This window comes from Pseudophryne corroboree, chromosome 11, assembly GCF_028390025.1.
Source record: "Pseudophryne corroboree isolate aPseCor3 chromosome 11, aPseCor3.hap2, whole genome shotgun sequence".
Lineage (NCBI taxonomy): Eukaryota > Metazoa > Chordata > Amphibia > Anura > Myobatrachidae > Pseudophryne > Pseudophryne corroboree.
Window position 1 is genome coordinate 101978068 of NC_086454.1, and position 13590 is coordinate 101991657.

General features: G+C 45.8%; 1 protein-coding gene across 1 annotated transcript in view; it reads right to left on the reverse strand.

Moving 5' to 3' along the window:
• LOC134968988 (synaptotagmin-1-like) overlaps window positions 1–12623 on the reverse strand; it is a 136480-nt gene extending 123857 nt beyond the window's left edge. Inside the window, exon 1 of the mRNA XM_063944680.1 lies at window positions 12478–12623. The gene's annotated coding sequence lies outside the window, so the exon portion shown is untranslated. The remainder of the gene's footprint in view (window positions 1–12477) is intronic.
• Window positions 12624–13590: the final 967 nt, after the last annotated feature.

Below are 13590 nucleotides of genomic sequence, written 5' to 3' on the forward strand. Positions count from 1 at the left end.
TGCTTTCCTGTGCTGTATATTATTTACTCCATATAAAGGGGTTATTAATATTTAATCCAAATAATTTTTACAGGGTTTGCCCTGTGTGGTGTAGAGGTACGCTCTCCTTTGCTGCATTTTGTTATATAACTCCAGAAAAATAATGGAGAACAAAAATTTGAAGGATAAAATAGGGAAAGATCAAGAAGCACTTACTCCTACTGCTGCCGATGCTGTTGTTGCTGCTGGGAGTCGATCGTCATCCCAGAGAGGAAGTCAGAAGACCACTTGTACTACTTCAACTAAGCAAATGACTGTACAACAGTCCTTTGTGAGGAAGATGAAATATGACAGCAGTCATCCTGTTGCAAAGCGGATAACTGAGGCCTTGACAGCTATGTTGGTGTTAGACGTGCGTCCGCTATCCGCCATTAATGCAGTGGGACTGCAGTGCCAACCCTAGATGGGCCAGGTGCTTGTGCTGCACACTTGTGTCGCTTAGCTTAGTCATACAGATACCTCATTGCACCTCTTTTACTTCTTTGCATGATGTGCTGTTTGGGGACTAGTTTTTTTAAAGTGCCATCCTGTCTGCCACTGCAGTGCCACTCCTATATTGGCCAGGTGTTTGTGCCGCACACTTGTGTCGCTTAGCTTAGCCATCCAGCTACCTCATTGCACCTCTTTTTCTTTGCATCATGTGCTGTTTGGGGCTTATTTTTTAAATCCACCATCCTGTCTGCCACTGCAGTGCCACTCCTAGATGGGCCAGGTGTTTGTGCCGCCCACTTGTGTCGCTTAGCTTAGTCATACAGCCACCTCGGTGCAACCTTTTAGCCTAAAACCAATATTGTGAGGTGTTTAGAATAGACTGGAAATGAGTGGAAATTTATGTTATTGAGGTTAATAATACCGTAGGATCAAAATTACCCTCAAATTCTGTGATTTTATCTGTTTTTATGTTTTTTTCAAAAATCATCCAGATCCAAAACCAAAACTCAAAAGGGTGGTTTTGGCAAAACCAATCCAGATCCAAAACATGAGCATGGAACCAAAACACAAAACACGAAAAGTGCCCGCCGCACATCTCTAGTTCACCATTACATATTTGGTGGGATTGCTGTTCACTTTGCCCTTTCTGGAATAAGGTTATCTCCATCTCTAGGTTGATATTGGGTTCAGAGGTTCCTTCTGAACCTGTGTTTTGGCTTCTTAATGTTTTCCCTGGCTTTATGACAATTTATAAGAAGTCCCTCTTAAAGTTCTTTAACAGTGATGCTAAAGCGGTCATCCCATTTCGGTGGTGATCTATTACCCCTACTACTATGAAGGAGTGGTTTAATAGACTTGACATGTATATGTCAATGGAAGAATTAAGAGTGACGCTGGAGAGGTTTCAGTCTTTTTCAGCTACATGGTATCCATGGCTTGACTTTAAATCCTCCCCACCGTACTTATTGAATATGTCTTAGGTTTGAATTCTAAAATACACCCTGCCATGATGGTCTCACATGGACGATTTTTGCACTGGGAGGTTTATCCTCTTAATTGTTTGAATAACATTCAGGGGCACCACATACCCCCAACCTTCTTCTTACCCTCTTTTGACTTCCCCTTTCCTTTTTTTTCTTCTCTCCTTTATCTTGGATTTTCTCCTACTCTTTTTATGTATGTTTGCATTTACTGTTGTATTGGTTGACATTGATGTTTGAATGGCATTCCATCTGGGCTACTTGAGATAATTTACTCTGCTGAGACTATATTGGTTTGCTTTGTATATCTCTGCTCTCTGTATGACGACAAACATTTTGTTTTGTATTAACTTATAATGCCTGCCTGGCATCTTTGTCTTTGTATGTTAAAACTAATAAACATTTATTGGAGGAAAAACCATGTGCAACCAACACCCACAGGCAGAGCACCCGTTCCATCAGTTGGCTACCACAGACAGAGCTCTGAGGCACCACTGTTCTACCATTAAAAGAAAGGTATATGTGCACAACATATAATCAAATAATTTATATATAATTTCCCATATTTTTTTTATATAATTTGTGTTATTTTGATGTGCATATTGATGAGACTTGTCAGGCCAGTCTGTACCAGGTGAGCATGAACAAAATAACAGTACTGCTTCTTGGTTGGTCCAAGTGAAGTTGTTGGAATGGGTGTTTTAAATGTTTCCTCAGAATTGGTCTAAACACATAATTTGGACCACCCATTGGACCTTTTGGATTTACCATACCTATTTGGACCAGTACTTGTTGCAAAGATTTCATCTAACCAGGAGGTGACACCGTCAGCAGTGCACGAACAATGGGGGTCATTCCGAGTTGTTCGCTAGTTGCCGATTTTCGCTATATTGCGATTAGTCGCTTACTGCGCATGCGCAAGGTTCGCAGAGCGCATGCGCTTAGTTATTTTACACAAAAGTTAGGTATTTTACTCACGGCATTACAAGGATTTTTCATCGTTCTGGTGATTGTACTGTGATTGACAGGAAGTGGGTGTTTCTGGGCGGAAACTTTGCCGTTTTCTGGGAGTGTGCAAAAAAATGCTGGCGTTTCTGGGAAAAATGCGGGAGTGTCTGAAGAAACGGGGGAGTGGTTGGGCGAACGCTGGGTGTGTTTGTGACGTCAAACCAGGAACGAAACTGACTGAACTGATCGCAATGGCTGAGTAAGTCTGGAGCTACTCAGAAACTGCTAAGAATTTTCTATTCGCAATTCTGCTAATCTTTCGTTCGCAATTCTGCTATGCTAAGATACACTCCCAGAGGGCGGCGGCTTAGCGTGTGCAATGCTGCTAAAAGCAGCTAGCTAGCGAACAACTCGGAATGAGGGCCTTTATGCAAGAATCTTCTTTCTAAATGGTTTTGTACAGGACTATCAGTAGTAACAATGTTATCTGATATTAACAGGACACAGTTAGATGGTTATTTTATATCCACTATACACCACCTATTCAGTTCATTGTATTTCTGAGATTTTATATTGTTTAGTTGATCAATTAGATTCTGTACTTCTCGACCATTGGGGACCTACACAAATTGCTTGCTATACCAGTGGTTGACATTTATTCATCTATTGTGCTGTTTTAATTGAATGTCTTCCCTTTAAGATTTTATCTGTACATTGGTTTACACTTGGGAGTTATTTAAATTATTATTACTTTTAGTCTGTCAAGCCGTATCGTATATATATTTTTATTTCGGGATGTAGTCAGGATGCTGGCGGGATCCCGGCAGTCAGAATACTGTCTCTGGGATCCCAACCGTCAGAATGCCAGCAGCGCTGCCACAGCTATTCCCACTCATGGGTGTCTTACATTGTTTCAGTGATTTTTTTATGTTTACTTGTTTATTTAAGCCTTTAGGTAAGATGAGGGATGTCCTTCAAATAGAGCTGCTTACACGTCTCCTATGTCAGTCACAATTTGGTCCCTATTTTTTGTATCACCTCGAACATGTCATGTGAAACTGAAGGACCATATGAAGACTTCACTTTCCACTACATGTAAAAATATAACAAGAAGATTACAGTTATTGGGGAAATGTAAAGAAAAAGTATAAATTTACCATTTAAAATGCATTATAGTAATAATTTTTTATTTTTTTATTTTATGTTTGTGATGGTCATTCTAAGAGAGAGATACCAGAATGAGTATTGCGGGGGATTACCCACGCAGCGGCGACATAATCATTTTGTTTCTGGAATTGCAATACTGTTTATTTCTCTGACTAATGTACAGAGATCAGGAGCACAATGTAAAGGGAATATTGTAAACTGAAGTCAGAATTTACCTAGTAAGACCAAACCCTTATTGCATATTTGAACAGCTCAGTATGCTATAAACTAGTAAAGGAGCGTTCATTTACTTTCTGAAATACCATTGGATTATTCCCTTTCAACAACTGTGCGTTTCCCACTATGATTGGCATGTTTGTATGTAGAAACTAGAAAGTGTTCTGAAGCAGTTAATCATTTCCATAAAACAAGTACTATGGATGTGGCTATGTGTAAAAGTGCAGTCTGTTCACTTTTATGTTTTATTGTATTTTGTTTAGACCTCATGTTTTATAGAGTCTCTTGAACCTGATTTTGAGTGGCACGCAGCAGCATCCATTGGCGTATACCCACCTGCAGTTCTATGCAAATGCTGCTACATACTCCTTCCCTTGTGTACACAGCCTTTGTGTCGAATGTGCAAGGTCTGAGAATACCCTCTTTTAGCATCTGTGCATGCTGTAATATTGATTGGTGCATCCTTATGTGCAGTGCTTAAAGTGGTCCTAGAGCGGTGGTGGAACTCATCACACCCCCCACCCTAGTGCCTGTGCAATAAAGGGTTTGCAAGTGCTGCAGGTGCGCACCACCATAAAAAGGGGCGTGGACGCAAAACGAAAGGGGCATGGTTACCCAATAGTATCCACAATTCAAATTACGCCACACAGTAGCACAATCTTATTCACATTACACCACATAGTAGTGTCCCTTATTCATGTTATGACACACATTAGTGCCCCTTATACACAAAGCCCACAGTAGTAGCACCCCTAATACACATAATGCCCACAGTAGTAGTGCCCCTTATGCAGTGCCTACAGTGCTAATGCCCCTTATGTAGAGCCCATAGTAGTAGTGCTCCCAATAGTAGTGCCCTTTATGTCCCCAGGAGTGACACCCCTCATTAAGTGCCCCCTATGCAATGCCCTCATTAGTAGTGTCCCCAGTAGTATTGCCCTCAATAAATATGCCCCCTCAGTAATAATGCCCCCTGTAGTTATGCCCCCTCAGTAGGTATGCCTCCAGTAGTCATGCCCCCACAGAAGGTATGCCCCCAGGAGGTATGTCCCCTCAGTAGTTAGTATGCCTCCTCAGTGGGTATGCCTCCTGAGTAGGTATGCCCCCTCAGTAGGTATGCCCCCTCAGTAGGTATGCGCCCTCAGTAGGTATGCCCCCTTAGTAGGTATGCCCCCTCAGTAGTTAGCCCCAAGTAGGTATGCCCCCTTAGTAGATTTGCGCCGCTTACACACAAAAAAAAAATAAGATTTTACTTACCGATAAATCTATTTCTCATAGTCCGTAGTGGATGCTGGGGACTCCGTCAGGACCATGGGGAATAGCGGCTCCGCAGGAGACAGGGCACAAAAGCAAGCTTTTAGGATCACATGGTGTGTACTGGCTCCTCCCCTATGACCCTCCTCCAAGCCTCAGTTAGGTACTGTGCCCGGACGAGCGTACACAATAAGGAAGGATCTTGAATCCCGGGTAAGACTCATACCAGCCACACCAATCACACCGTACAACTTGTGATTTGAACCCAGTTAACAGTATGATAACAATGAAGTAGCCTCTAAAAAAGATGGCTCACAACAATAATAACCCGATTTTTTTGTAACAATAACTATGTACAAGTAATGCAGACAATCCGCACTTGGGATGGGCGCCCAGCATCCACTACGGACTATGAGAAATAGATTTATCGGTAAGTAAAATCTTATTTTCTCTAACGTCCTAGTGGATGCTGGGGACTCCGTCAGGACCATGGGGATTATACCAAAGCTCCCAAACGGGCGGGAGAGTGCGGATGACTCTGCAGCACCGAATGAGAGAACTCCAGGTCCTCCTCAGCCAGGGTATCAAATTTGTAGAATTTAGCAAACGTGTTTGCCCCTGACCAAGTAGCTGCTCGGCAAAGTTGTAAAGCCGAGACCCCTCGGGCAGCCGCCCAAGATGAGCCCACCTTCCTTGTGGAATGGGCATTTACAGATTTTGGCTGTGGCAGGCCTGCCACAGAATGTGCAAGCTGAATTGTACTACAAATCCAACGAGCAATAGTCTGCTTAGAAGCAGGAGCACCCAGCTTTTTGGGTGCCTACAATATAAACAGCAAGTCAGACTTTCTGACTCCAGCCGTCCTGGAATTATATATATATATATATTTTCAGGGCCCTGACAACGTCTAGCAACTTGGAGTCCTCCAAGTCCCTAGTAGCCGCAGGCACCACAATAGGTTGTTTCAGGTGAAACGCTGACACCACCTTAGGAAGAAACTGGGGACGAGTCCGCAGTTCTGCCCTGTCCGAATGGAAAATCAAATATGGGCTTTTGTAAGACAAAGCCGCCAATTTTGACAATCGCCTGGCCGAGGCCAGGGCCAACAGCATGGTCACTTTCCATGTGAGATATTTCAAATCCACAGATTTGAGTGGTTCAAACCAATATGATTTGAGGAATCCCAACACTACGTTGAGATTCCACGGTGCCACTGGAGGCACACAAGGGCTGTATATGCAATACTCCCTTGACAAACGTCTGGACTTCAGGAACTGAAGCCAATTCTTTCTGGAAGAAAATCTATAGGGCCGAAACTTGAACCTTAATGGACCCCAATTTGAGGCTCATAGACACTCCTGTTTGCAGGAAGTGCAGAAATCGACCTAGTTGAAATTTTTTCGTGGGGCCTTCCTGGCCTCACCCACGCAACATATTTTTACCACATGTGGTGATAACGTTGTGCGGTCACTTCCTTCCTGGCTTTGACCAGGGTAGGTATGACCTCTTCCGGAATGCCTTTTCCCTTAGGATTCGGCGTTCAAACCGCCCTGCCGTCAAACGCAGTCGCGGTAAGTCTTGGAACAGACAAGGTCCCTGCTGGAGCAGGTCCTTTCTTAAAGGCCGATGCCACGGTTCCTCTTGGAACAGACATGGTACTTGCTGAAAGCAAATCCCTTCTTAGCTCCCGAGGCCATTAGTCCTCTGTGAGCATCTCTTGAAGTTCCGGTTACCAAGTCCCTCTTGGCCAATCCGGAGCCACGAGTATAGTTCTTACTCCTCTATGTCTTATAATTCTCAATACCTTGGTTATGAGAAGCAGAGGAGGGAACACATACACCGACTGTTACACCCACGGTGTTACCAGGACGTCCACAGCTATCGCCTGAAGGTCTCGTGACCTGGCGCAATACCTGTCCCATTTTTTGTTCGGGCGGGACGCCATCATGTCCACCTTTGGTCTTTCCCAACGGTTCACAATCATGCGGAAAACTTCCCGATGAAGTTCCCACTCTCCCGGGTGGAGGTCGTGCCTGCTGAGGAAGTCTGCTTCCCAGTCGTCCACTCCCGGAATGAACACTGCTGACAGTGCTATCACATGATTTTCCGCCTAGCGAAAAATCCTTGCAGTTTTGCCACTGCCCTCCTGCTTCTTGTGCCGCCCTTTCTGTTTACGTGGGCGACTGCCGTGATGTTATCCCACTGGATCAATACCGGCTGACCTTGAAGCAGAGGTCTTGCTAAGCTTAGAGCATTATAAATTTGCTCTTAGCTCCAGTATATTTATGTGGAGAGAATTCTCCAGACTTGATCACACTCCTTGTGTGACTGCTCCCCAGCCTCTCAGGCTGGCCTCCGTGGTCACGAGCATCCAATCCTGAATGCCGAATCTGCGGCCCTCTAGAAGATGAGCACTCTGTAATCACCACAGGAGAGACACCCTTGTCCTTGGATATAGGGTTATCCGCTGATGCATCTGAAGATGCGATCCGGACCATTTGTCCAGCAGATCCCACTGAAGAGTTCTTGCGTGAAATCTGCCGAATGGAAGCGCTTCGTAATAAGCCACCATTTTTACCAGGACTCTTGTGCAATGATGCACTGACACTTTTCCTGGTTTTAGGAGGATCCCGATTAGCTCGGATAACTCCCTGGCTTTCTCCTCTGGGAGAAACACCCTTTCCTGGACTGTGTCCAGAATCATCCCTAGGACCAGCAGACGTGTCGTCGGAACAACTGCGGTTTTGGAATATTTAGAATCCACCCGTGCTGTCGTAGAACTACTTGAGATAGTGCTACTCCGACCTCCAACTGTTCTCTGGACCTTGTTCTTATCAGGAGGTCGTCCATTTTCTTTGAAGACGAATCCTCCTTTCGGTCATTACCTTGGTAAGGACCCGGGGTGCCTTGGACAATCCAACGGCATCGTCTTGAAACTGATAGTGACAGTTCTGTACCACGAACCTGAGGTACCCTTGGTGAGAAAAGGCAAATTTTGGGACATGGAGGTAAGCATCCCTGATGTCCCGGGACACCATATAGTCCCCTTGTTCTTTGCTATCACTGCTCTGAGTGACTCCATCTGGATTTGAACCCTTGTAAGTGTTCAAATTTTTCAGATTTAGAATAGGTCTCACCTAGCCTTCAGTACCACCCTATAGTGTGGAGTAATACCCCTTTCCTTGTTGTCGGAGGGGTAATTTTATTATCACCTGCTGGGAATACATCTTGTGAATTGTTTTCAATACTGCATCCCTGTCGGAGGGAGACATTGGTACAGCAGACTACAGGAACCTGCGAGGGGGGAAACCTCTCGACATTCCAATCTGTACCCCTTGGATACTACTTGTAGGATCCAGGGGTCCTGTACGGTCCCAGCGTCATGCTGAGAACTTGGTAGAAGCGGTGGAGGGCTTCTGTTCCTGGGAATGGGCTGCCTGCTGCAGTCTTCTTCCCTTTCCTCTATCCCTGGGCAGATATGACTCTTATAGGGACGAAAGGACTGAGGCTGAAAAGACGGTGTCTTTTTCTGCAGAGATGTGACTTAGGGTAAAAAACGGTGGATTTTCCAGCAGTTGCCCTGGCCACCAGGTCCCATGGACCGACCCCAAATAACTCCTCCCCTTTATACGGCAATACATCTTTGTGCCGTTTGGAATCTGCATCACCTGACCACTGTCGTGTCCATAAACATCTTCTTGCAGATATGGACATCGCATTTACTCTTGATGCCAGAGTGCAAATATCCCTCTGCGCATCTCGCATATATAGAAATGCATCCTTTAAATGCTTTATAGTCAATAAAATACTGTCCCTGTCAAAGGTATCAATATTTTTAGTCAGGGAATCCGACCAAGCCACCTCAGCTCTGCACATCCAGGCTGAGGCGATCGCTGGTCGCAGTATAACACCAGCATGTGTGTGTATACTTTTTAGGATATTTTTCAGCCTCCTATCAGCTGGCTCCTTAAGTACGGCCCTATCCGTAGATGGTACCGCCACTTGTTCTGATAAGCGTGTGAGCGCCTTATCCACCCTGAGGGGTGTTTCCCACCGCGCCTTAACTTCTGGCGGGAAAGGGTATACCGCCAATAATTTTCTATCGGGGGAAACCCACGCATCATCACACACTTCATTTAATTTATCTGATTCAGGAAAAACTACAGGTAGTTTTTTCACCTCACACATAATACCCTTTTTTGTGGTACTTGGAGTATCAGAAATATGTAACACCTCCTTCATTGCCCTTAACGTGTGGCCCTAAAAGAAAATACGTTTGTTTCTTCACCGTCGACACTGAAATCAGTGTCCGTGTCTGGGTCTGTGTCGACCGACTGAGGTAAATGGGCATTTTACAGCCCCTGACGGTGTTTGAGACGCCTGGACAGATACTAATTTGTTCGCCGGCCCTCTCATGTCGTCAACCGGCTTGCAGCGTGTTGACATTGTCACGTAATTTCCATAAATAAGCCATCCATTCCGGTGTCGACTCCCTAGAGAGTGACATCACCATTACAGGCAATTTGCTCCGCCTCCTCACCAATATTTTCCTCATACATGTCGACACACACGTACCGACATACAGCACACACATAGGGAATGCTCTGATAGAGGACAGGACCCACTAGCCCTTTGGGGAGACAGAGGGAGAGTTTGCCAGCACACACCAAAACGCTATAATTATCCAGGGACAACCTTTATATAAGTGTTCCTCCCTTATAGCATTTTAATATATATACATATCGCCAAATCAGTGCCCCCCCTCTCTGTTTTAACCCTGTTTCTGTAGTGCAGTGCAGGGGAGAGCATGGGAGCCTTCCCACCAGCCTTTCTGTGAGGGAAAATGGCGCTGTGTGCTGAGGAGAATAGGCCCCGCCCCCTTTTCGGTGGGCTTCTTCTCCGGAGTTTTAGATATCTGGCAGGGGTTAAATACATCCATATAGCCTCAAGGGCTATATGTGATGTATTTTTCGCCATACAGGTATTATACATTGCTGCCCAGGGCGCCCCCCCCCAGCGCCCTGCACCCTCCGTGACCGCTGTGTGAAGTGTGCTGACAACAATGGCGCACAGCTGCAGTGCTGTGCGCTACCTGATGAAGACTGAGAGTCTTCTGCCGCCTGGTTCCGGACCTCTTCATCTTCAGCGTCTGCAAGGGGGGTCGGCGGCGCGGCTCCGGGACGAACCCCAGGGCGAGCCCTGTGTTCCGACTCCCTCTGGAGCTATGTCCAGTAGCCTAAGAATCCAATCCATCCTGCACGCAGGTGAGTTGAAAATCTCTCCCCTAAGTCCCTCGATGCAGTGAGCCTGTTGCCAGCAGGACTCACTGAAAATAAAGAACCTAAAAACTTTTTCTAAGTAACTCTTTAAGAGAGCCACCTAGATTGCACCCTTCTCGGCCGGGCACAAAAACCTAACTGAGGCTTGGAGGAGGGTCATAGGGGGAGGAGCCAGTACACACCATGTGATCCTAAAAGCTTGCTTTTGTGCCCTGTCTCCTGCGGAGCCGCTATTCCCCATGGTCCTGACGGAGTCCCCAGCATCCACTAGGACGTTAGAGAAAAACAAAATACAATAATCACCAAGCCCCACTCCTGCCTCTGACCGCTGCCGTCCTTCCTTGCCGCCCGCTCCTCAAAATTATGGAAGACATCTCTCACACAGCCGCTCCGGCTGCTGCTGTAGGGAAGGAGCCGGGTGCCCACTGGTAACACAATCTCAGCGAGCACCTGGCATCTTCCTGCTCACCGGCTCCTGGGTTAGATGGGCTGGAGGAGGCGGACCTGGTTCTGTCTCCAAATGGAGCTGACGGAACACAGTTCTGCCCTGTTCGGCTCACTTTAACCTCTGCTTATACACCACCATCTGTTGCCCTATTACAGGTGAAGTTTCTATATTTGACTATGGCCATCTATGTCTGCGGCTGTGCACCAGTGAACATTGGGGGTAATTCCAAGTTGATCGCAGCAGGATTTTTGATAGCAATTGGGCAAAACCATGTGCACTGCAGGGGAGGCAGATATAACATGTGCAGAAAGAGTTAGATTTGGGTGGGTTATTTTATTTCTGTGCAGGGTAAATACTGGCTGCGTTATTTTTACACTGTAATTTAGATTGCAGATTGAACTCACCACACCCAAATCTAACTCTCTCTGCACATGTTATATCTGCCTCCCCTGCAGTGCACATGGTTTTGCCCAATTGCTAACAAAAATCCTGCTGCGATCAACTTGGAATTACCCCCCTTGACACAACCACAGCTCCCACATAATACGCCCACTGAATGGACCATTTTAGCATGAATTTCTAGCCACCTCCCAGTCTCTTGCCCAGGAATGCCCATCACATTTCCACAACATTTCTGATGCCGTCTGTCCTGTTCACAACAGCATCTTTGTGTGTACACTCTGTGTAGGACGTCTTAGAAATGTTTGTGCTTGTGCAGTTGCAAAATATTTCTCAACTGTGAACCTTGACGTAGTTGTGTGGCTCTGAATCAGGTCTTATGTGTGCTTATGGTCAGTGCTGCTTAAGTTTTTTCATGGGATGGGCCAGAGACGTTGCATGGTTTACAGATTTGACAACCTGTACTGCCCTTTCTAATGGGAGTCTCTCTTTCCACCGCTAACAAATGGCAAAGACAGTCAATCAGTTTGTTGTGGATCATTTTCAGAATCGTAATGTGAGCAGAGATTACATTGGAAAAAATTACATGCCATGATGAGCAATTCAACTGAAAAGTTGCTTATTTTATTTCTAAAAATGAAGACATTATTTTTTAGGTCGTTGGGGCCGATTAAGAGGATGCCACTTTGAGTATTTTCCCAGTTGGATAATGGGTGTGGATCTGCGCAAGTGCAGGAGCCGCACTCTGCACGTGCAGATCTGGGGATATGATGTCGCACTGTCACACAGTGTCCAAAAATGCGCAGTATGAATTACATGCTGCTGGTGTTTATGGTGGCAACGGGGAGAGTTCCAGAAAACTGGTATGTCAGCAGCATTTTCTGGGTGTACAGAAGAAAGTGGCTACATCCTAGGAAGCAGCTTCACTGACCCCAGCAGCGTGATTTGGCGGGACGTGACGGTTACCTAGATATCTAGTGGTCCAGCAGCTGATCCGATGCTGTGTATTCGGACACAATAGTGGATTAGAGAACCTATGCGTCTAGCATACTTTGTAAAGATGCTGCATTCAATATAGCGCAGCTGCTCTGCTATAGCGCCCACCACTGAATCAGCCCCTTGGTGTGGTTTGTTTCCTGTTATGTGAAATTAATCACAAAGGCTCTGTTGTAGGAGGCCAGTCACAGGCCATTCTTTCAATCCTGGGTATCCGGATTAAAAATTGGTCAATCCCGGGATTTCCGGGATACCCGGGATTGGTTTGTTTCCTGTGTCCCACGCCCCTCCCTGCACACATAACTGACCACCATGGTACCTGGGAGGGTGGGTAGGTTACTTCCTCCAGTGCGGTGAGGTCTGTGCAGAGGGTGGCGGGAGGCTGGCTGTGCGAATTGAGGAAGCCGCTGAGGTGATTATAAGGTGGAGAAATGCGTTTTCGTAGTGACTGAGCCTGTGATCATCACCCCTGAAATTGTTGAAATATACCAGCTTGTATTACGGAGCAGTCATCCAGTGTATCAGCAATATGGGTCAACCACCAGCAGAGGGAGCCCAAACACTGTGAGTGATCTGAGTGAGATGTAATAGAGAGGACTCCAGATATTCTGCATGCCGGGCAGAGCACCAGCAGAGGGAGCCTGATTCTGGATTAATACAAGCACCATTTATCCGGATGTGATGGTAGGGCCAATTGTATGGTAATTACCACGACGTTTTATTTATGTGTGCACACATTTAAAATAGGAATCAAATTGGAATTGGGACTTGTGAGTATAGAGTTCCATTAAGTTGTCTCAAGTTGTCCTATATTCAGTCTACTGGACATTGAAACAGTGGCCATACAGTATATATTGGATAAAAGTAAATTCATGCTACGATCCATCAAGTTACCAATGTGGACATGTTTTATTAAGTGGGACTAAAAATCCATATTTATGAGCCTCAATGAAATGTAAAAGTATGTTGATCATGTGTTGATTTAATGTATTTTATTGTATGCTGCAGCATTATATACATTTCTCTGACGTCCTAGTGGATGCTGGGACTCCGTAAGGACCATGGGGAATAGCGGCTCCGCAGGAGACAGGGCACAAGAATAAAAGCTTTAGGATCAGGTGGTGTGCACTGGCTCCTCCCCCTATGACCCTCCTCCAAGCCTCAGTTAGATTTTTGTGCCCGAACGAGAAGGGTGCAGGCTAGGTGGCTCTCCTGAGCTGCTTAGAATAAAAGTTTAATTTAGGTTTCTCTATCGTCCTAGTGGATGCTGGGGTTCCTGAAAGGACCATGGGGAATAGCGGCTCCGCAGGAGACAGGGCACAAAAAGTAAAGCTTTTTCAGATCAGGTGGTGTGCACTGGCTCCTCCCCCCATGACCCTCCTCCAGACTCCAGTTAGATTTTTGTGCCCGGCCGAGAAGGGTGCAATCTAGG